Consider the following 25,185-nt stretch of genomic DNA (forward strand, 5'->3'; position numbering starts at 1 on the left):
ATTTGCAACTTCACATCTAAAATGCTAAAGTAGATTCTTATTTGCTCAATACAATCTAGACATAGAACTAATCTTGTCCATCTTTTGGGCTTCTATACTTTGTTATTCAAACAGGTCTTCAAGCTTCTGTGCTCGGTAATCACTATGTAGCATCCCTGTGCATACATTTGCCCGTATGCATTGTTTATCAACAGTTCCCTATTTATAAACAATTAGCTAACCGCTTAATCTCCTTGATCACATTTCCCATGATCAATTATAGCCATCAAATCTCCATGCTTGACCAGGTTCAATGCATCTTTTGATTTGAAAAACATTTTTCCTCGCCTTGGAACTTGTGCTAGGGTATTGCGGTGCAATCTGAACTGTAGATCTTCCTGTCGATCTTCCATTGCCATAGATTCTTAACAAACTTTATTTACGACATACCAATCATTTAATCAGTTCCAGCTCATCAGCTTCCTTCGTTAAATAATGCATGTAAACATTTAATGCATTCTGTTACAACTCAGTAAATACTAAACTTCACTCGGTAGACATTCCGCCTTCATTAACCGATAGCGATAACCTTAGGGTTTACCAACTAGATTCCTTAGGGTTTACCGACTAGGTCCTTTGCTCGGTAACATAGTATAGTATTAACCTTACAATTTACAACATATGTATGATGTCAAAAACAATCTAAACATCATGATCTCATCATTGTCTGACTCGGTAATAGTTGCCCACTGAATACCTTATTCATCCTCTTATTCATCATAATCTTTCTGTGTCTTTTACAAACATCTTTATACTCTTCAAATCATTCTTCTCAAGATATGGCAACATCATACTCAATTAGAAAATCAATTTTTTGGCATCAATGACAAAATAATAATATTAAGACAGTAAACATCCTTAATCAGTTATATCCATAATCATCAACAACCTTCTCAATATCCTTATTGAAATGCCAACAATCTCCCATTGTCTGTTATAATGGTAAATGCTAACAATCTCCCCCTTTGGCATTGATGGAAAAACCAATTGATTTGACCTTAAAAGATTCAGATTGCTATGATTCTGAAATGCTGAAATGCTCTCTTGCTGTCATCAGACTTCTCCCCCATACATTAGACTTCTCCTCTTTTTTTCAGTCTTCTTTCCAATCTTCAGTCTTCTCCCCTTTCTCAGTTTCCTCCTCCTTTGACAACAATGCCAAAAAGTAAACTAAAACATAATTTCTTCTTGTATGAAGTGAATTCCTGCTGTAATGTGTCAATTCAGTCTCGGTCAGAGCATTTTGTCTTCAATTCCTATTCCCTGTATGGTTTCCTGTATTATTTCCTGTAATATTTTCTGTACACCTTTAGAAAACATCCTAAAGTGTGTAAGTCAACAACAACTCCTAAAAGATATTCGATAGAGTTATCAGATTGATGCTTTCACCGAACTCGGTCAGTGAGTAGAAGATACGGGTAGGACCCCTAACTTACTTCTGAGATATTCAAAAGTGTCCCTTGGTAGTGGTTTGGTGAAGATATCTGCTATTTGTTCCTTTGTGCTAACATACTCCAACACCACTTTCTTCTCTTGAGCTTCTTCTCTAAGATAATGATATTTGATAGAGATGTGCTTTGTCTTAGAGTGCATAACAGGATTCTTTAAAATGTTAATGGCACTAGTATTGTCACAGAATATAGTTACTGGCTCGGTAACTTTCTCATTTATACCTTCCAACAGTTGTTTGATCCATGCAATGTTGGTACAATTCAATGTTGTAGCAATGTATTCAGCTTCTGCTGTTGACTGTGAAACACATCCTTGTTCTTGCTAAGCCAACTCACTAGTCTTTCTCCTAAAAAGAAAGCTCCTCCACTTGTGCTTTTTTTGTCATCAATGTTGCCTGCCCAATCAAAATCAGTATAAACTTTTAAATCAAAATCATTTCCTTTTTGATATACTAAGCCATAATCTTCAGTGCATTTCAAATATTTAAAAATTCTTTTGATTGTTGTCATGTGTGTTTCCTTAGGATCTGCAGAGAATCTTGCAACTATACCTACTGCATGTGTTATGTCTGGTCTGCTGTGAACAACATATTGTAGCTTTCCAATCATGGATCGGTAAAGTGTCTCATCAACAGATGCAAATTCATCATTCTTTGATAATTTACAGTTGGTAGTCATAGGAGTATTTACTGGTTTTGAATCCTCCATTCCAAATTTCTTCAAGATTTCCTTTATGTACTTGGATTGAGTAATGAAAATCTCATTTTTCATTTGCAGTATCTGTAAACCTATAAAATACTTTTAGCTCACCTATTAATGACATCTCAAATTCTTTGCTCATTTCATTTCCAAAGTTCATCAACAAATATGGCTGAGATCAATATTCCATTTTCATCATTCTTCATGTACATATTGTTGTTCTCACTTGTCCTTATAAAACCAATCTTAATCAAATAAGAGTGCAATCTTTCATACCATGCTCTAGGTGCTTGTTTCAAACCATATAAAGCTTTGTTCAATTTACATACCTGATCTTTATTCTTGTCTTCAACAAATCCTTCAGGTTGTTCAATAAAAACTTCTTCTAATATTCCATTCAGAAATGCAAATTTGACATCCATTTGATATACCTTGAAGTTTTTGAAAGCAACATATGCCAACAATGTTCTTTCTCCTTCAAGTCTAGCAACAGGTGCAAAAGTTTCACCATAATCAATTCCTTCTTCTTGAGCATAACCTTTGCAAACTAGTCTTGCTTTGTTTTGAATGACCTCTCCTTTTTCATTTACCTTGTTTCTGAAAATCCACTTTGTACCGATTACATTTTTGTCCTTCGGTCTTGGGATTAGTGTCCATGTGTCATTCTTCTTGATTTGATCAATCTCTTTTGTCATAGCATTTATCCAATCTTCACTGTTAAATGCCTCTTTCACTATTCTCGGTTCAAATTCAAATATCAGACATGTGTTCTGTCTCAGTTTGTTCCTTGTCATCGCTGGATCATCCTTATCTCCTATAATCTGACTTGGTGCATGATGTCTTCTGACATACTTGGCTAATACAGGCTCGGTAGGCTCTGTATGATCTTCTTCATCACTCGGTAACTGGATATTCTCTTCATTTTCTTCAACAGTCTTCTCGGTAAGACTTGTCGGTTGAACATAGACAAATTCATCATAGTCTTCTGGTTCCTTGGAATTTCCTTCATCATTTCTTTCTTAAAATTCATCAATTTTCACATTTGCACTTTCTACTATTTAGATGATTTGATCAGACATTTAAATGCTTTGCTTCTAAAAGAATAACCTAGAAATGTTCCTTCTTCACTCTTCTGATCAAACTTGCCATTTCTATTATCTTTGTGAACATAGCATCTACTTCCAAAGATTTTAAAATAACTTACATTAGGTTTCTTATCATACCAAATTTCATATAGTGTCTTCAAAGTACCTTTCTTCAATTGTACTCGGTTTAGGGTGTAAACTGTTGTGCTTATTGCTTCTCTCCAAAATGTTTGTGGCACTTTCTTTTCAATTATCATTGTTCTAGTACAATCTACAATAGATCTGTTTCTTCTCTTATCTATTCCATTCTGTTGTGAAGTTCTCGGTGCAGAGACTTGTCTTTTAATACCATGATCATTGCAGAATAAGTTGAATTCATCAGATGTGAACTCTCCTCCTCTATCTGATCTAAGACATTTCAGTTGTCTTCCTGTTTCATTTTCAACTCTTGCCTTGTACCATTTAAACATTTGAAAAGCTTCTGATTTATCTTTTAAAAACATTACCGACATCATCCTTGAATAGTCATCCACAAATAATATGAAATATTTATCACCATAATAACTTTCAACTTTCATAGGACCACAAAGATCAGTGTGCACAAGATCTAAAATTCCCTTAGAAGTGTAAGACTTACTTGTAAAGCTTGGTCTTGTCATCTTACCCATCTGGCATCCTCGGCACATAGCATTCTTAGGTTTTTCAAGACTCGGTAGACCTCTTACTCGATGCTTCTTGCTTATTTTGATCAGATTATCAAAATTTGCATGACAAAACCTTTTATTCCATAACCAGGTATCATCTATCTTTGTATACAAGCACTTGTTCCGAGTTGAGTCAAGGTGAAATGTGTTACCTTTTGTTTGTGTCCCGATAGCAGCTAACTTTCCATTCTTGTCATGAACTTTGACAATTCCTTTCTGAAATTCTATTCGGTAACCTGTGTTGTTTAGCTGTGCTACACTCAACAAATTGTATTTCAAACCTTCAACCCAATAAACATCATTGCATCTTGCATTGTCAAGAAGTGTTATAGATCCTTTACCTTTTACTGGACATGGTGTACCATTACCAAATCTAACATATCCTCCATCATAATCTTCTAACATAACAAACTTGTGTTTATCACATGTCATATGATGTGAGCATCCACTATCTATGATCCAAGAATCATTAGTATTTATGTGAGATATTAGGGCTTTTTCTTCATACCTTTCTTCATCTAATCCATCTTTGATAGCCACATAAACTACTTCCTCTGTATCAGTTTCATCTGATTTATCATCGTTGGATTCCTCATCAGCTATTAAGCATGTCTTTCTATCTCTTCTTCTGAAGTCTCGGTGTCCTCTATAATGATAATCTTTCTATCTGTCATCTCAGTAATCTCTCTTTTCAGTAGAATCTTTGTTAGGACAGTTAGAAGCTATATGTCCTATCTTATCACAATTGAAACATTTCAAAGGTAGTTTTCCTTTATACTTGCCTTTGCCTCTTGGTAACCGTCTGGCTAATAGTGCTTCATACTCTTCTTGCTTTCTGATTTCCTCATACAGTTTGTGTACTTCTTCCATGTTCTTATGAAATCTTTCACTTGCTCCACTATGATCTCCTTCAGAGTACTTATACTTTCTTTCATTGTAATCATTAGATTCATCAAGATGAAAAGAACTAAATGCAGATTCAACTTTATTTACCAAAGATCCACTGTTATCAAAGTTACTTAACTCAAATGCATGTAGCTTACCAATAGTAGCATCTAAAGAAACTGGCATATTAGGTACAAACCTCAATTCATTGATTGCAGAGACTCGGATTGCATAAGCTGGTAGAAGGGTTCTTAACAACTTACTTGTTATATCCTTTTCTTCAATAGTTCCACCTGCTCCTTTGATTTGATTGACAATCTCCTTTAGTCTTGTACTGTACTGAGTTATGTTCTCACCTTCACTCATCCTCATAGATTCAAGTTGTCCTCTTAGACTATCTACTTTTGCTCTTTGAACATGTTCATCTCCTCCATACACAGATATGAGCTTATCCCACATTGCCTTTGCATCATTGCAACCTTCTAGGTCATTAAACTCTAAGTTGGTCAATGCAGATGTTATTTCAAGCATTGCTTGGATATGTTCTTGCTTTGCCTTTATCTCTTCCATTGTCAATGGATAGGTGCTCGGTGTAACAAAATTGTTCTCCAGATAGTATACAACATATTCTCCAACTTCTGATAGATGCAACTTCATCCTTTTCTGCCATGTAGAGAAACTTGACTTGTTCAGCTTCGGTGCATCCCTCTTATACATCTTTGGATCTTTAACTCAAGTGCCTTTAAACTTTTCTTCCGGAGTCCAAAGCTCTGATACCAATTGATAGTTCTAATACTTAATATGAGTACAAATCCAATAGCCAACAAGATGAGAGGGGGGGGGGGGGGGGGGGTGAATCATACAAACTTAATCTTCCATAAAAACATTAGATTCAACCTTGGTAACATATGCTTCAGTAATATAACCAAAAATGCTAAACATACAAACTCAAAAGCATATAAACATCATAAACCTCATAACACCAGATTTAATGTGGAAACCCAAATAGGGAAAAACCATTGTAGGATTTCAGACCCACTAAGAAATATACTCTTCTAGAGTATGCTCGGTTAAAAGCAAATCCTGTTAAAGATTACAAACACATTTCTATATGTGACTCGGTTAAGGGATTTCCCTCAGATCTGTTAGGATCTTCACCTTGTTAGAAGTGACCTTGTTAAAGGATTTCAAACACTCAATCAAAATGTCACCTTGCTAGAGGGTTTTACAAATAAGACTGTTAAGTCCACTCGGTTAAGAGATTTGCTGTCACTTTCACAAAATAACAGTAATAAAAATCTATCTGCAACTTCACATCTAAAATGCTAAAGCATATACTTATTTGCTCAATACAATCTAGACATAGAACTAATCTTGTCCATTTGCTGGGCTTCTATACTCTGTTATTCAAACAAGTCTTCAAGCTTCTATGCTCGGTAATCACTATGTAGCATCCCTGTGCATACATTTTCCCACGTGCATTGTTTATCAACAGTTCCCTATTTATAAACAATTAGCTAACCGCTTAATCTCCTTGATCACATTTCCCATGATCAATCATAGCCATCAGACCTTCATGCTTGACTAGGTTCAATGCATCTTTCGATCTAAAAAATGTTTTACCTCACCTTGGAACTTGCATATATTTCTTGGAACTTGTGCTAGGGTATTGCGGTGCAATTTGAACTGTAGATCTTCCTGTCGATCTTCCATTGCCATAGATTCTTAACAAACTTTATTTACGACATACCAATCATTTAATTAGTTCTAGCTCATCAACTTCCTTCGTTAAATAATGCATGTAAACATTTAATGCATTTTGTTACAACTCGGTTACAACTCGGTAACAACTCAGTAGATACTAAACTTCACTCGGTAGACATTCCGGCTTCATTAACCGATAGCAATAACCTTAGGGTTTACCAACTAGGTTCTTTGCTTGGTAACATAGTATAGTATTAACCTTATAATTTTCAACATATGTATGATGTCAAAAACAATCTAAACATCATGATCTCATCATTGTTTGACTCGGTAATAACTGCCCATTGAATACCTTATTCATCATAATCTTTCTGTGTCTTTTACCGACATCTTTATACTCTTCAAATCATACTTCTCAAGATATAGCAACATCATACTAAATTAGAAAATCAATTTCTTGGCATCAATGAAAAAATAATAATATTAAGACAGTAAGCATCCTTAATTAGTTACATCCATAATCATCAACAACCTTCTCAATATCCTTATTGAAATGCCAACAATCTCCCATTGTCTGTTATAATGCTAAATGCTAACAGAATATCAGTTAACCCAAACAAAGTAAAATGATAGATCAATGAATCCTGATGGAAGATATAAACACCAAAAGATGAGCTTCCAGATGAGTTTCCATCAATGACAACCCTAAGTGCCATTGGCCTTATCGGATGTGTGTTAATTGCCAACAATCTCCCCCTTTGGCATTGATGGCAACACTCATGTGAAAAATGGTACTGTTACTTAATTTGCCTCTGAATCTACACATCCTGACCTGTTCATGAATCTGCAATATACATATGATATTCCCCTTGAGCAATACATACATTTTTCATTGTACTCCTACCCCTTTGGCATCAATGACAAAGTGAGGTGCCCATAAAGAATTATGTATAGAGATATACATGCCGGTTGTATACAAGCTTCAAAATATCTACATACATAGACTTCAAAAATGAAAAATAAGTGTCCCAACCTTGCTTGAGAGAGTCAAGAATGGAGGTGAATCCATTTAAGAGACTACTGTAATACTCAATTGCCTCTGATTCGGTGGGATCCTCCTTCTTCATATTAGAAATACATTCAGTTTTACAAAATAATAAATTATCCAATCGGGGACCTATGAGATTCTGGAGCTTAGTTGCCTGCTTTATTGTGTTATCCCTTTCCTTCTCTAATTTCAAAATTTGATCCATGATTACCAAAATTGGACCATCCAAAGAACTTACAAGGTTAGCTGTCAGGTTATAAGAGTTAGAAATCTGAATCAAATTATTCCTATAGTCTGAAAGTTGCTTGTCTATGGAAGTTGTGATCTTGGAAAAATCTAGACAAGTATTATTAACTTTACCTCCTTCCTCCAATGTAGTATTAATGGATTGCATGAAAATTTGGAGTTTACTCTTTTAAGATGCAATCATTTGTAAGAATGTTTTTTTTTCGGGCTTCAACAAATTTGTCCTTAGACTCAGTTATTGAAATTTTGAGCAAAGAATCATAATGCTTAGGAATGAAATTAATAATCTCCTCTAATTTAACATATGATCTTGTGCTCTCTTGTGCCTTGAATTCAGGTACCAACCGATAAACACTTCAAAACTTTGTCTTTTGACTCCTCTTGAGCCAACTCCTGAGTTGCTTGTGCCTAAAGTGCAGCTGCCGCCAAATCTTCTCTATTGGAAACATCTTGTGATAAGGCTTGTCAAAACTAATAGAAAATTGTGACAAATTTCCTTTGGCTATAGATGTAGTGTCAATTGCCATGCTGACAGAAATATTTGTCACAATTTCCTTCCCTTTGTCTGTCAGAGATTTATTTATTGGATCCGTTGAATCCTTTATTTGTTGTGCACCGGTGGCTTTGCCACTTGGTACCTTATCCTAATCCTGTATATCCCCAACAACCTTATTTTTTGTATCCTTATCCTTATAAATAATATGCTCTATATTTTGTACATTATCTGTCGGGGTATTCTCTGCTGCAAAATTGGACTCACTAGTCGGTACAGTAGTAGCCGATGGAATGCTAATCGGTTGCTCAGTATTTACTTTTTGTTCCTCAATATCTGTTGATTTCTTGTCCCCTAGTAACTGTATATTCTGTGATTGAACAAAACTAGGGCTCAAATCATAGCCTAAATTTAAAAGAATTCTGACCCAAATGTCTATGGTCTCCTTCCTGATTTCTTCAAATCTTTCTAACATTAAATTATTTATTGTGCTTTGGATTGAATTTAGATGAGATGGTTTTATTAATCAAATCAGTAACCTCTGCCGGAGTTATTGATGGGCAAAGATTAACTAATTCAATTTCTTTCATCCGCCGGTCCAAATTTTTTGCATGTAACTTCTTGGCCTCTAGCTTATCATACAATTCTTTAGGCAAAAATTTCTCCAACTCAATCAATGCTCTATTGAAAGAATCAAGATATAAAAGAACATCTTCCTCGATCTGTTTCTTATCTTTCTCATCCAATTCATCAAAGAATGTAGAAATATTGTCTAAATTATGATCATTAATAATTTGATTAATAATGTCTTGAGCATCTAATTTCTTCTCGTCGGTTCTTCTTTTGGCTTCCGATTTAGACTGCTCATCTTACTTTGGCTTGCGTTTATGTATAATGGTAATTTTAGGTTTCCAGGGAGGCTCTTTAGTTGGTTCTTCCTTCTATTATTCCTTCTTCTCCCATACTACCCTTGCAAAAATGCCTTTCTTCTTTGGAGTAACCTTGATTTCTTCATTTGATTCCGTCTCCTCTGAAGAAACTGTCATATACTGTCGGGTTGCCTTTTGTTTTCTCTTTACTTGTTTAGCCGGTTTAGAACTGTCAGACTCAGTGGATGATGCTTCCGATTTCTTGGAAGACTTAGTAGGTACCGAGACCACATTGGGAGTGGCCCAAGCTACCTTCTTGGCTTCCCTCTCTTCCTTCCTTTTCTGTTTCATTTCTTCTCTTCTCTAAGTTTCAAGAATTTTAACTTTTTGTTCTATTTTTGTCCTATCATGCCCTTAACTTATTAGAGTTTCTACTGCAACCTCAGTCATTTTTCTTGTGATTGTTGGTGCAACCTGTTCTTGGTGAACCTTCGGTCCTTTCTCCTGGGATGTGCCAAATTTGTGCTCTTTCTCATCAACCGGTGCTTGTAGTAGATGTTGTGCATAAGCATCCAGTGTGGCCTTGTTCACCTCATAACCCATTGGCATAATCCAGACTATTCTAGGTTGGACTACTTCCATCATACATTCATCCTTATTTACCATAAAACATATTGTATCTTTATTATTTTCTACTATAGATTTGGGGATTCTAGCTCTATTTTTTATTTCCTCCTGAAAAGTTTTGAAAAATACCCATAAATTTGCCTTTTTCAGTTTATCCCCTTGTCTATCCAAAATTTGGGCTATTTGGGTCGACCGATAGCCCACTGTATCTTCTCGTAACCGGGAACAGTACCCAAAAAGTAGAATTCTAGGCAAATAACAAAAGAACCATACCAGAAGGTGTTTTTCTTGTCTTGTTTAATCTTCTAAAGGTTTGACATCAGCTCCTTCAACATCACACTATAGAGATCGTAGTGTGCATCCTCATTCACCATTTGATGAGCAATCAAAATGTTGTTACCAGAGATAGAGTTCAGTCGGTTTGACTGGAAAACTTTGTATCTGATTATCATTGCAACAAATTTAACATCAATTTCCTTTACATCATCAACTCTCATTGAACGACCATCGAAGGTGGCACCAGTGAGTTTGTAGAGTTCTGTATTAGAGAGCTTGCACCTAGGGCTGGGTAGACCTCCAATCTTATGTAGGCAAGTGATGTTCTTAATTACCTCCTTAGTGATCTTATAGGGCCTATCCGACTAGATAAATTCTCCATGAATGCGGCTTAGTATGTATCGGACCCATTCTACCTCGTCGAATGTGGGAAAATCCATGAACTGGGTGAAACCCTCCCTCTGCAAGTGGGTAAATTTTGGTTTCACCTAGTTGTTTGTGATCAAATTCTCAGTGAAGACACAAGATAACTCTTATCCTCGGAGCTCCTCAATGTCATAGTGAATATATGCCCTAATATCTTCGATGTGAAGAACACCATGGCAAACGCTCGAGAATGCTCCTAGTGGTTCATCCAAAAGGGATTTGAAGGGATGCTTCTTGAATTTAGGATGGGGGCGGTTCTTAATTTCCACCACCAAAGGAGTATTAACATTGGATGAAGAAGTCATGATATTAGATGTGGATACTGAAGCTAGGGTTTCTGTAAACGAAAATACCTCAAGATATTGCGGAATGATGAGATTGCTTTCGAGAGAAAATGCTTGCACAAATCACCTTGGACACTTGAATGCTCTAGAAATCACTCTTTTGAATGCCCGATCACCGTGTGAATAAAATAACTTAAATTTTCCTTTTATCGTCGTTAACCCTAGTTTTCCACTGTCATAAATGTTATCAGGAAGACTATCCAAGTCGCATAATCTGCAAGTAGGTTTTGGTAAACAGTTGAAGTCTTTTGAGTACCCATCTGCAATCAAAATTCTCTGACTACAAATCTAATCCTAGGTATTTGGATGATCTTCAATGATTTGCTTACCCCTAAGGTAGAGTGCCTTAGTTACTGGTTGTTCGTGCTTCTAGTGCAGGACTTGATGGCTCTACTGGGTGTTCTGTCGATTGTATATCTAATCTCCTTACCCATATTTCCTCATATTGTTTTTTGATATCTTCCACCTTTTCCTTTCCTTCGTCATCTGCATTTCCATTAGTTACTAGTGGGTTCTTACTTTTGCAATATTTAGCAATATGTCCAATCTTGTTGCATGCATAACAAACAATATTGTTCTTTTGAATTGCTTTGTTAAACCCTTGATTCCCTTGATTTCCTTGATTTCCTTTTGATAGCTATATGTCCAAATCTACTACATGCATGAAATCTTATATTTCCAAGACCGGTGAATGATGCATTGTTTTGATTATTTCTATTTCCACACTGACTTGCTATATGACCATATTTATTGCAAACAAAGCATGTACCATTGAATTGTGAGCATTAGGCTATCTTACCAGTGATTTTTGGTTCTGGTTGTTGACATGATTTTGCTTCTGACCGGATCCTTGATCTTGTTGTGCAGTACTGGAGCTTTCTACTTCTTCATAACCAAGACCTCTCTTGCCATTAGCATCTCTTTGACTCTTTAGTAGTTCATCAAGTTTGGCAGAGCTGGCTTAAAATTTGTCCTTGTATTCATTTGTAGTGACTAAGTCATATTTCATGATTATAATATGTCTCTCAAGTTCATGTTCATTGTTTCAGGACTAGACCAACTCAAGTCTCAACATGTCATTCTCATGTGTCAGTTCATTGCATTCATCAGATCTGTCCTTCAATGCTTGAGCTAGGTTTTCTTCATTCTTCTTTCTGTCTTCAATCTCCTCGCACATTCTCATGGTTAAGGCTTGTATCTCATTCTTCAAGATAATGTTCTTTTGATTGAGTTTCTAACATTAGTCCTTCATAGCATCTTCCTCATCACTATTCTGATTTTGCAATTGATCACAGAGTTCCTTCCTCTTGGCTTAAACAGTTGAAGGCTCTCCTTTCAATGAAATGATGTGCTCTCTGGCTTGCATTGGTTCAGTCTTTAGTTTAATGTTTTCCATCTGCTCATTATGAAGATCCTCAAGAGTAAATTGAAGTTGTTGTTGCAGACCGGTTTACATTGATTCCAAATTCTAGATCTTCCTCAAGTGGTTAAACTTCTTCTGAGGAACTAGCTCTGATACCAATTTTTGGAATCCAATAACACTGAGAGGTGGGGGGTTGAATCAGTGTTCTACCAGTAAAACTAATTCTGAACTTATTGTTTATGAACTGGTTAACAATAAATAAAATTAAAGTGCATAAACCAAATAACACATAAATAAGCAACACCATAACACCAATATTTATACGTGGAAAACCTTGCAAAGGGAAAAACCATGGTGGGGATGATACCCACAATATCTATATACTTGATCAAGGTATATAAATATTACATTGAGGGGATTTCACATGCAATCAGGCCAACTACCTAGAGCTCACTGCTCAAATAGAAGTCTCACTAACTTACACAATATTACAAAATGATTACAATAAAAAATGAACTCATAAGATGCATATAACCATGTTGGATAATTTTCGGTTTAAGCTTTGTTAACCCTCACTGTGTACCGGTTCACTGATGCTCTGTTCTGCCCTGTTCTGCTACCGGTTGAGACTGCACAAGTGAAACTGCGCACTAAAGCTTCCTATCGCTAACCAAAATGCATACCATGAATCTCTAATTAAATTGAAACCATAATCGCATTCCAAAAATCATCATATAATCTATCGCGAAAAGATCTCCTTAAATACCCTATTAACTTTTCACCATGTTGGCTTCAATGAAGAATATAATCCTGTCGGCTTTCGGATCACAAGGTATAACATATCTAATTCCGATGATTATGTCGACCTTCAAATGCTAGCAAAAATTCCATGAACGAAATAATCGGGGCCACAAGATATCTTAGTCGGGTCTCATCCTTAACTGGGTTCCAAATACACATTACCGGGATCAAGACTTAACCGGTTGCAATACAAAGTGAATATACTGGTTGAGTGTAATGAATACCGGTTAACCCAAACAAAGTAAAATGATAGATCAATGAATCTCAATGGAAGATATAGACACTAGAAGATGAGTTGCCAGATGAGTTGCCATCAATGACAACCCTAAGTGCCATTGGCCTTACCGGATGAGTGTCAATTGCCAACAACTTTAATATTTGTGACAGGAATACATAGCACACATGAAGACAATGTTCATCCTAATGCCAAACATTTAGTGTATGTTCTTTGAGGATGTGTTCAAATCCCCGATATTTTCATTGGTTTGGATACAAATATGACACACCAAGTAGACTCTTTATTCGAGGGTCATTGACAATACCATAGCCCACAACTCGATACTCCTCCAACTCAAACAACCACGTCACCCCTAAGGGGCACCCTTTTTTTTTTGTTGCCTTTTTTCGAGAAATTAACCCAAAGAGGATTTCTCTTCAATTGACTATTTATCTTGGGAGATGCATGGTGAGTGATCTTGGGGGTGAATTCTTCCCCACCCTTGCACTATGATATTGTCAATGTATGGCAACTGACTCAGTTCAAGGTTTCTACTTCTATGGTTTGTAGTAAAGGTTTCGTTTGGCACAACAAATGATAAACTCAATTAAGAGACTTCCCAACCTTTAAAATAAAGGCTTTTCACATAACAAGGATACTAGGGGAAGGCTATCAAATACACATTGCCGTTGGAGGGGATTTTCATCAGCCTCCACATTTGATTATAGTGGGTTGGTAAAATTGGCTTTAGCCATTGCCCACTTGGGTTGTTCCCTTCTCACTAGCCCCCTCAAGGCATTCAGGAAGGTAGGTCCTCTAAAGGTTTTAAATGCTTGAAAGTAAATAAAACATGAAAAGAGTGGGTTTGGCTTTTTGGTCACCCAATTAAGGGGAGAGCATATACCTACCACTCAAGACAAAGCACACAAAGTTATTTTTACCCTTCCAAAGCAATTGTTTTCTAAATCCTAATTGGAGATGTTGCTCCAATCAAACATGGTGTTCTTTTAGTCCCACATAGCAATGATTTTCTAAAGTAGGAATTGGAAATCCTGGTCAACAAAATGAAAATTGTTGCAATAAAGTAAATTGTTTTGCAAAAGGGACAAGTTGATTGTTCTTTTTAACTTGCAAATAAAGATTGATTGTGAATTTTACCTTTGCAAGAAAATGAAAGATTTTTGTTCTTTCTAGAGCCCGAATTGAGGTGTTTTTGCTCCTAACTTGCAAGAAAATGAAGGTTTGATTTGCAATTCTTGCTAACCTTTGCAAGTGATATTCTTTTTAGAGCCCTAAAGAAAAGTTTGATTTATTTTAGAGCACCAAAATGAAATTGTGAGGTTCTTTTTACCAAAAATGAAATATTAATTCTTTTTAACCAACTTAAAAGAAAGCTAGAAAGAAATAAAAAATCCTAATTTAACTCCTTCAACTTGCAAGAATTTGTTAGAAACCTGCAAGAAAATAAGTTAGCAAAGCATAAAATCTCCTTGTGGGCTTAGCCTAAATTCCAAGTTTGGGTTACAATTTTTACCTTTGTTACAAATGCACTACAACAAATAATGTATGTGCTAAAAGATTTTACATATGTGTTATAACAGAGGACAAATGCGCTACAAAGTACCTCATATGCGCTAAAATAGACTACGTATGTGCTAAAATAATTTTATTAGACAACAAACCAGAAAAGACAGGATAATCCATAGGAAACAAATGCACTAAGAGAATGTTTATATGTGTTGTAACAGAGCACAAATGCACTAGAACAGAGCACATATGCGCTAGAACAGAGCGTAGATGTTGATGAGATAAAATAATAGCTTTTATTTTTATGACTGATAAGTTTTTCCTATGTTTTAAGTTGCATATTGGGACAATTTTTGAGTCATGTGATGTATTAAAGTTTGACTATGTGCATTATGAATGATAGCTAAACCCATTGAAACCTTTATTGTTTTGACTTAATATTCCTGTAGCCATGCGGATTATTATAGGTAATATCATGTGTGGATGTATAAATGTTTTTTTTTGGCAAGGTGGCAATGCCACTTGATATATTTTATTAATAATATAATTTTTACAATATATTTAAAAACTGGTTCAAATTGAGCTCCCAGAGAAAAGAACCAGCAAGAAAAACTCCGGTCATTACTCATCAACATGACTATAGAAGAGAAGTAGTGAGCAATCCTCTAGCTGGGGCTAGTTACAAAATAGAGATCAACAAAGGAGCATGCAGTCTCATTTACAAATAGGAGCATGCAAGCTCATTTTACAAAATAGGAGCAAGCAAGCTTATTTACAAAATAAGGACATGAAAAATAAATAACATAGGGTGCCCAGTGAATGAAAAAAAGAGCTCCGAAAAGAAAGAGGACTAAACCAACATCGAAGGACAGATCCATATTCATTGGATATCTTGAAGGCCCCGTAACAAAGAACTCCTGCAACCAAAATTGACATGCCCCTGCACCAAAAAACACTTGCAACCAAAATATATATACTACAGAACACAAAGAATTTACAAGAAACACAAGGGTCCAAAACATGACTGACACCAATGACATGAGATCTGCGGTCCCCCATTATAGAAGAATGCCAAAGGAGAAGAGGTGAATGTGGAAATGCTAGAGAAAAATGAAGCCCAAAATTTTTATGATGTAAATGAAAAGAAAGAGGAGATATATCATAAAAAATCTGACAAACCAAAAGAAGCGGCGTACAGAGATAATCATGAAAACAATGTCACGCCAAACTTTAAATGGCATATGAAGGACGGATTCCCAATGTGAAAATAGATATCTCCAAATTTCGCACCAGGAGAGAGTACCAAACACACGAACAACATCAATAACAACCAACTCATCATTAATGAATGCCAAGTGATGAACGAGTAAAGCAAAGTACCTCAAATCAAAACCAAATGGAATTATGAAAAGGAATACCTCACCCAGAGAAGAGAATATCAACTCATATAAACGAGCAATCATATAATAAGAAAGATTAAATACTTGACTCTCTACAGGCTATACTTAATAGGTTTGGGAAGCTCATCGAATCACACCCCAATCGAGAGGAATCAATAATAGTTTCGTCACAACCCATATTAGCGAGGCAATCAGCCAATGCATTACCTTTATGATAAACATGTGAGATGATGAGGTGCTCAAACGTATCAAGAAGAGTCCATATTTATTTAAGAATATACCGGAAATGCCAATTATTAGCTTTTCTTACCTTGCAAGCATGAATGATAACCGAATCACCTTCAATATGAAGGTATTTGAAATTCAAATCCTTAGCCATAACAAGACCTTCTAAAAGAGCACAAGCCTCGACCATATTATTTGTGCCAGAAGAAATTGGCATAGCTTTTAATGTTAATAAAGAACCCAAATGATCACAAAAAACTATCCCTATTCCTGAATCACCAGGATTTCCATGGGAGGATCCATCAAAATTCAATTTACAAAAAGAGGCATTAGGAGGATGCCATTTTATGGAATTTATGTCTATAGGTGTTTTCTGAATCCTTGGAAAGGCGGGTGATACATGAATAATGATACTTTTCCAAGAAGAAATCCTAAAATTGTCCCAGGAAGAGAACTCTGAATTCATATTAAAATATTTCTGAACATGAGCATTAACTTGCTCAATAATACTTCTTTCCAAAATCCCAAGAACAATAGATAAATCCGATGAGTCACATCTAAAAATGCGCTTGTTTCTTTCCCACAAAATGGCCCATATGACTGAAGAAGGAATTATAAACCACAAACAAGCAAATAGAAAAGATGAATACAAAACTTGCCAAGACTGAAACTTGTCCCATAAAGATAAAGGCAAAGGGAATGAAAGAGATAACCTTTGGAGGACAAAATACCAACAACCACTCGCAAACTCACAATGAAGAAAAAGATTATTGACATCTTCAGAAGCTTTACCACATAAGACACAAGAAAAGGAGACCGCAATATTAAATTTAACTAAACGATCACTAGTCAAAATTCTATTTTGCAGCGTGAGCCAAGAAAAAACACCAGCTTTAGGTAATACTAAATTATTCCAACAGAACAAAAAGGCACAATGAGGAGCATTTTGATTGGCCATTTGTTGAACAACAAAATATCCTTCTTTAACAGAGTAGTTTCCCGATTTAGAAGGGCACCAAATAAGTTGATCTTTGATGTCAGAAAGGAAAGCCACCTGGTCTTGCAAAACAAATTTAAAATTTTGAATTTCCTGCAAGGACAATGGAAGAGTAGAGGGATCCTTCCATGAGACCATGTGAGAAAACAGATCAACACTATCTACATAATCAACCAATCTAATTCCCCATGATTGAGAAAGAACAACTAAAACAGAATCAAGAGAATCATGCTGCAAAAGATGGGGAAAGCCATTCCAGGAGTCTTTCCAAAAAAGAATATCCTCCCCTGAATGGACCTACCAAGAGAGAAAATTAGAGACCACTTCCCTACATGAGATCATAAAGTTCCAAATAGAAGACCCCTGAGGAGGATTAGAAATTGTGAAGATCCTAGTAGGATTATGGGAATCCAAATACTTAGCCTGCATAATTTGGCACCACAAAGATTGGGGCTTAGTATACATAGACCAAACTAGTTTTCCCCCAAAAGCCCCATTTCTTTTAGACAAGTCCTAAATCCCAGCACCACCAACTTGCTTGGAAAGAGACATCTTGGTCAAAGAAATCAGTGAAATCTTTTTATCTTTTGTCATGTTATTTTTCCAAAGAAAAGATTGAATAATCTTTTCAATTTGGGAGATGACTGATCTGGGAGCTTGAAGAATTGAGATATAGTAATTAGGAATGGCAGATAGGACCGTTTTAATGAGAAGTATCCTACCTAAAAGAGACAACCACCTAGCCTTCCAAGCAGAAATACGAGATTTAAGTCTCTCAATAATCAAATTCCAAAAAGAAAACTCAGCAGATCCCATAAAGAAAGGAATCCCCAAATAGGTAGAAGGAAGAGAGTCTACTAGGAAATCTAAGATATTCACAAGTCTATTAGCCACCAACTAAGGAGTATTAAAAATGAAGATCTTGGATTTATGGGGGCTAGTCTGTTGGCCAGATCCAGCAGTATAAGTATCCAGAATAAATTTAATATGAGTAGCCTCTTGAATAGAAGAAGACCCAATTAAAAGTGTATCATCAACAAAAAGGTTATGAGTGACTGAAATATCAGAATTAGGAATTAACACCCCTTGCCAAAATCCCAAATCCCTCTACTTAATAACCAATCGACTAAAAGCTTCTGTCATAATGATAAATAAGAAAGGAGATAAACGATCTCCTTGTCTAACACCCTGGGTTAAAGAAAAGTATCCAGAGGGAGCTCCATTAATGATGATAGAAAATGAAGCAGTAGAAATACAAATCTTGATCCATTTACACCAGCTTTCAGAGAAACCAAATTTTCTTAAAACTTTGAGCAAAAAAGCCCAACAAACTTTATCACAAGCCTTTATCATATCAAGTTTGACCACAAAAGCTGGGATATTGGATGAATTTATGGAATGTAAAGTTTCATGAGCAACAATTGCTCCCTCATGAGTTTCTTGACCTAGAACAAAACCTCCTTGTTGAGGAGAGATGATACGAGGAAGGAGAATTTTAAGTCTTAAATAAATAGCCTTGGTGAAGATTTTGTAAATAGAGTTGCACAAAGAAATGGGTCTAAATTCAACAAAAGTTTGGGGATTCTTAGATTTCGGGATAAGGGAAATATAAGTGATGTTAAATTTTTTAAGGATATACCCACCCCTCCTAGACTCTTCCAAAGCCATTAATAAGTCAAAACCAATAAAATCCCAACATTTCTGAAACAACAAGATAGTAAACCCATTAGGACCCGGAGCTTTGTCAAGGGCCATGGAAAAAACAACGGAATGAAGCTCATCTAAAGAAAAAGGCCTCATAAGAAAGTCATTATCCTCATGAGAAACAAGGGAGGGGATAGAATCTAAAAGCAAATCCACATGATGATCCATAGAGGAAGAAGAAAAAGAAGGAGATAACAATTCCTAAAAAAAAGACACCCCCTCCTCTCTAATCTACTGATTTGAATTAAGGACAGAACTAGACTTAGAATCCTTAATACTAAAAATTGTACAAGCAACTTGTTTAAGCTTGGCTGCAACTTGAAAGAAGACAGTATTCCTGTCACCTTCTTTAAGCCAAACATCACGAGACTTTTGCTGCCAATAGATTTCAACCCGGGAGCAAAGGATCTCCCAGTAAGCTTGCAATTTCTTTTGAGCATCATTAGTGGAGGAATTAGTGCCATGTCTAATAATATCCTCATTAACAACCTTCAAATCACTGGCAACTGCCTCTTTTTCATGAAAAATATTCTTAAAGACCAATTTATTCCAAGCCATAATTTGAGATTTCACAAATTTCAGTTTGGAATAAAATTGAAACATCTTAGTACCTTTGCAAAACAAAGCACTTATCTACCATTGCTTAATAAAAAAAGAAAATGAGGATGAGTGAACCACATTTTATCAAACTTAAAAGAAGGTCTAATAGAGGGAACATGATCCAATTTATCAAAATTGAGCAAAACTGGGAAATGGTCAGAATTTGAGGAGGTAAGAATCTCAAAAGAAAATGAAAAGTTGCTCAAAAGTAGGTTTAGTGAAATAAGAAAATTGTCAAGGCGAGAGGCAATATAGCATTTAGATCTCCATTAGTCCAAGTGAAAGAACCATTAGAAGGGAAAATATCGAATAACGCATTGTCTTGTACAAAGGAAGAAAAGTCATCAATAACCTTCTGAGTTGTAGGATTACCCCCTCTTTTTTCATCCGGGGAAAGGAGAGCATTAAAATCACCCCCAAGCACAATAAAAAAATCATCATATCGTAAAAATAATTTAGATAAGGAATCCCATAAGTCAATTTTATCTGAAGGAGAAGTTAGACCATAAATATTAAAAATGAAACAAAAGAGACTTCAAACCAGTCAACCTTTAACAACTGCCAATGAGAAGCAAAAGATAAAATCTCAACTTTGACTGATTTAGGATTCCATAGAGTTATAAGACCACCAAAAGCACCCAAAGAAGGAACATGAACAACTTTCCAAAGGGACCATTTGGAAATTATGTTATCAAAAGAATCCTGAGAAAGTTTAGACTCTTGCAATAAGATGATATCCACTTTTGAAGAATCAAGAAATTTCTTGATCCTTCCCCTTTTGTTAGGGGCATTTAAGCCCCTGACATTCCAAGCTAAAATCCTCATTTATCACAAGGAGAGAAACATGCCCTTCTTGTTTTGACCTGGGAAGAAAATTTCTCTACAATAGTGGATTGAATACTGGCCGCAATCTCCTCCTTGATTTTAGCTAATTTTGGTTTCCGACCCCTCTTCTTAGGAGTTTTAACAATAGGGTGGAAACAAAAGGAGATTGATCCAAGGCTAACTTCTGACAGAAATCAAATCCATACAAATTAGAAATAGTTGAAGAAGGACTATCAATAAGATCCGCATCCACACCTTCAACTGAATTTGGCTGAGAAGAGGAAACATGACAACCATCATGGACAGGTCCCAAAGAGGTAGATGCAGAAGAAAAAGAAAATTCGGGAAATTTCTTTGCAACAATCTCATCAAATAGATCAGAAGAAACTGAAAATAAAATATCTAAAGCAATAAGCTGAATCTTCTCTGGAAAAACGGAAAGAGAAGAAGGAGACCTTCGAATGGGAAAAAAAGAATCACTATCAAAAATCAAACTATGAACAATTTTGGTATCATCCGTCAGACCCACAAAAGAAGAACGAGGAGAAGAATTAACAGAGCAATGATCTGTACAACTATTAGAAGGTAACAACAATTTTGGAAACGAAACCGAAGGACAAGAAATTTGAAAAAAATTTGCAGAGGAGAACATAAAAGGTTCAAAATGAAATTCAAAAGACCAATAATCCTTGAAAGGACTAGGAAGAAACTTAACCAAGTTTGAAGAAACAGAACAAAACCGACGAATGGTAGACAGAACAAAGAAGAACATGACCATAGAGCAGAGAAAAGTAAAATCCATCAGAGGCACATCACATACGATATATCCAGAAAAAGGAACAAGAGATGTAACGGAAAGAGGTAAAGGAGCAAAATCCTTAACATTATGATCCTTCAAAGACTGACGATCCTTACTTTTAAAAAAGGAACATTGGTGAAAATAAGATGAAAATTTTGAACAAACTTGTAAAGGTGCATTTGAATCACCACAACATTGAGAGGTGAAATGGCCAAGTAACGGAGCACAAGAATGAATAGTGATCGAATCTTGAATTACCACAGGCTGAATCCACACGCCATATTTGGAGCAAATAGTAATCTCAGAGGGAATGGGTTTACATAGATTTAATAACAAACAAACCCTAACCAAAAGATGAGGCCATTCGAAAGGAACTAAATCATGCTTAATAAAGATGCCCAATTTGTTTGCTAGGATTTCAACCATATACACATCACGATACTCCAAAGGAAGACCCGAGAAAGTTACCCAGAAGGGCATAAACTATGGCTTCGCCAATTGAATATCAAAATGAGGAGACCAAGCATAGGTAATAATTTCTATCCCAAAACAAAACCACCCTTTAAATCTATGCACACAATCCCTATACTTTTTAGAATATAAAATCACAGTGAAAAATAGAGAATCTTTATCAAACATAAATAAATCCTTCATACCATCCCAATTAGACTTTGCCCATGTTAAGAATTTACCAAAAGAAACTGGAGAAAAAAGATTACCAATGAGGGAAATAGAACACAATAACTTCATAGAGTCTCGAATCATGTAATCGAGGAATATAACCTTATACTACACAGAAGAATGTGGATTACCCCTTATCAAATTAGAAAATGCAGAGGGAGAGTTATGGTGAAGTGGATTTGGATGGAAGGGAGCTTGTTTAGCAACACAAATGTCATTCAGGGAAGAAAGGAAGTGAGGGTTAGAAACCAAAGTGTTATTTGGCCAGGTGACATAAGATGGGAGGGAAGGATTACAATCCTGGGAGGGAGATCCAGAAGGAGCTAATGGGGAAAAACCATCAGAACACGGGGAGCCATCACAAATGTTGAATGGCGGTTGAGGCGAAACAAATGTACGCTTCCTAGGTTTTTTAGAACCAAAAAAGGAATGAAAACGCTTAAAAGGAGTCTATGGGTGATCAACAGGAGGAGGACCCAGAATGGCCTGAAATATCAATGCCTTGGGAACAAAAGATTTATAATAAGAACACAAAGGTTTTGGAACATAATTACCTATAAATTTGCGAAAATATGATGAAGTCGGCTGGAATTTGTCATAAGCCAAGTCACACCAGCGACCATCCTTGACAACCCATTGAGGAGAATGATTAGAGGTTTGTAACTGAGCCATATCATGGTCGTCAAATGGCACATCTGCCTATGAGGAAGGACCGGTGCTGTCGTTTCCCAAAAATCATCAACCCTAGCGCCATGCACTTGTTGTTCAGAAAAATCATCTCCCGCTCGAAACTCCCCAGAAACCCTCGCTCCTACTAGTCCTCTTGGTCTCCTCATTTTTCTAAAGAAAGCAGATGTAAACCCTCCTAAATGATTTGAAAAGTCCCTCCAATTTTACATCTACAATGGAAAAGCTCTAAAACTCTTCAAACTTTTGTCCTTCTGTAATCTACCAATCTCAGATTTGCGTAAATCTCCATGCATAGAATACCTAAATAATTGAAAGAATGATTCGAACTGAAAAGCTCACCAAAGAAAAACATGCAAATCCGCATGCATCAAATATGAGCCAAACCTTGACCAAAAAATCATTGACATTCATGGCCCGAAATTGAAAGTTGATCTGCATGAACTCTGCGCCCTGGATGTATAAATGTTATGATTAATAAATATATATATATATATATATATATATATATGTATGCTTGTATGTTCTAACCTTTAATGTAGGAGTAAATAAGTCGCTGTAGAAGCGGTTATTTTAAGTCAGATGGAGAATCACGTCATGCAAACAATTGGAGACATTCCAGGGTGGTTGAACATTTAAAACAACAAATAAGATGGTGTGAAAAATAATCGGCAAAGGAATAGCAAGGAGTTACCAAATTCATTTATGTTTGTTTCCAACAAGCATCAATCTAGTAAACATCGCCATGCTATATTCTTGGTTGTGGTTTAATTAGGTTCCATGTTTTTTGTGGATTAACTTATTCTCCTAGCAGTCATAAATGTTTTTTGCCTAATTTCATGGTTATGATCTAAGTAGTAGGAATTTTGTTATAACTTTCTTATAAATAAAGACCTGTACCTCTTCTCAGAGGTTAGACAATGTTTTCCAGAATTAGAAGCATTTCTCTTATCTCATGTATTGTATCGACTTTTGGAAATAATGAATAAAAGTTATGTTATTCAAAGTATATAGAATCATCTTTGAAGTCTAGATACACTCATCCAAGGGGCCCACTTGGTGAGTATTCTTGTGTGTTTGTTAGATTAAGTTTCCTTTCTGCTGCAGTAGATGTTCTAGCGACTGACTGTTTCTGCAGCCACTGGAACCAGATCCCATGACTGATCCTATAGCCAAAGTAGACAAAGTAATTTCTATTTGTCAGCTCTGAAATTAGTTAATAGTTATTTAGTTAGAATCTTCTATTAATGTTAAGATTTCCTATAGCCATTCAGTTGTCATATTTTTGTTTGCTTATTTTGGATAAACTTAGTTGTTGCAGTAGTGCAAAATGACTATCACAAGAACTTAGTGCATATACAATGCAGACCCATTTCAAGTAATACATCCCTAGGTTGACAAGTAAATGAACCTCAGTCATGGAAATGATATCTACTCAGAATGGATGACCAATCTTTGGGTTAAGACTTTAGTTCTAGTTATTGTTCTTATTGGCTAGGCAAACATTTTTGGCATTGTTGTCGGGGATGGTGTCAAACTAAGAGCTTGTCACAATTATGAATTTTTAAGTTCTCAGTATAGTTGGTTTTGATAGTTCAATTTATTTTAAGTAATTCTCATGAATCTATATGCATAGATGAAGAAGAGATGCTCAAGGTAGATTCCTTCCTAACCGTCCTGACCATACAAGACTCAATCCATATGAAGCACCAAATGTAAACCCTTTTGTTGCACTTTACAAAGCCCCAGATAATTTGAACCCGCTTGAATTTGAACTTTTTGTCAACAACCTTCATTTCCTCTTTGGACTTCTTGAAGAGGACCCTTGTTCAGTAAATCCTCCCCAAAGACCAATACAAGGAAATGCACCCCCCGATGGGAATAATCCACCTACACCCGTGAACCCAACATTTGAGTTCCCCATTTCTTATTTGAATGATAATGCTAATCTCAAGAACATTCCAGCTTCTTCTCTTCCTAAATTTTATGGACTGGTGACAAAGACCCTGATACTTTCTTGTTTGAATTTGACGTCCTCTGTAGGAGTTATGATTACACTACAGATGCCCATAGACTCAAAATATTTATTGCCACTTTAAAAGATTCATCTTTGAGATGGTTTATGAGTCTAGGGAGTAGTACAATCACTGCATGGGAGGAGATGAAACAGTTGTTTTTTGTGAAATATAAAGATTATTGTAGAGGGACTGACCGTTGTGGGGATGATATATTTATAATGACACAAAAGGAGGATGAGAGTCTAGAAGATTATCTGGAGAGATTTCTATTCATTGTCAAGAAGTCCAAGCATAGTACTTTAAATGAAGATTCTCTTAAGTTGATATTTTTGAGGGGAATTAGTGATGAATACATAAATTCTTTAGACCTTATGGGAGGTGGTGATATAACGCAAGCAACATGGAATGACATTGGTCAAATTTGTTAGAAGTATTCCAGATCTTC

Source organism: Cryptomeria japonica, chromosome 11, assembly GCF_030272615.1.
Source record: "Cryptomeria japonica chromosome 11, Sugi_1.0, whole genome shotgun sequence".
Taxonomy (NCBI): domain Eukaryota; kingdom Viridiplantae; phylum Streptophyta; class Pinopsida; order Cupressales; family Cupressaceae; genus Cryptomeria; species Cryptomeria japonica.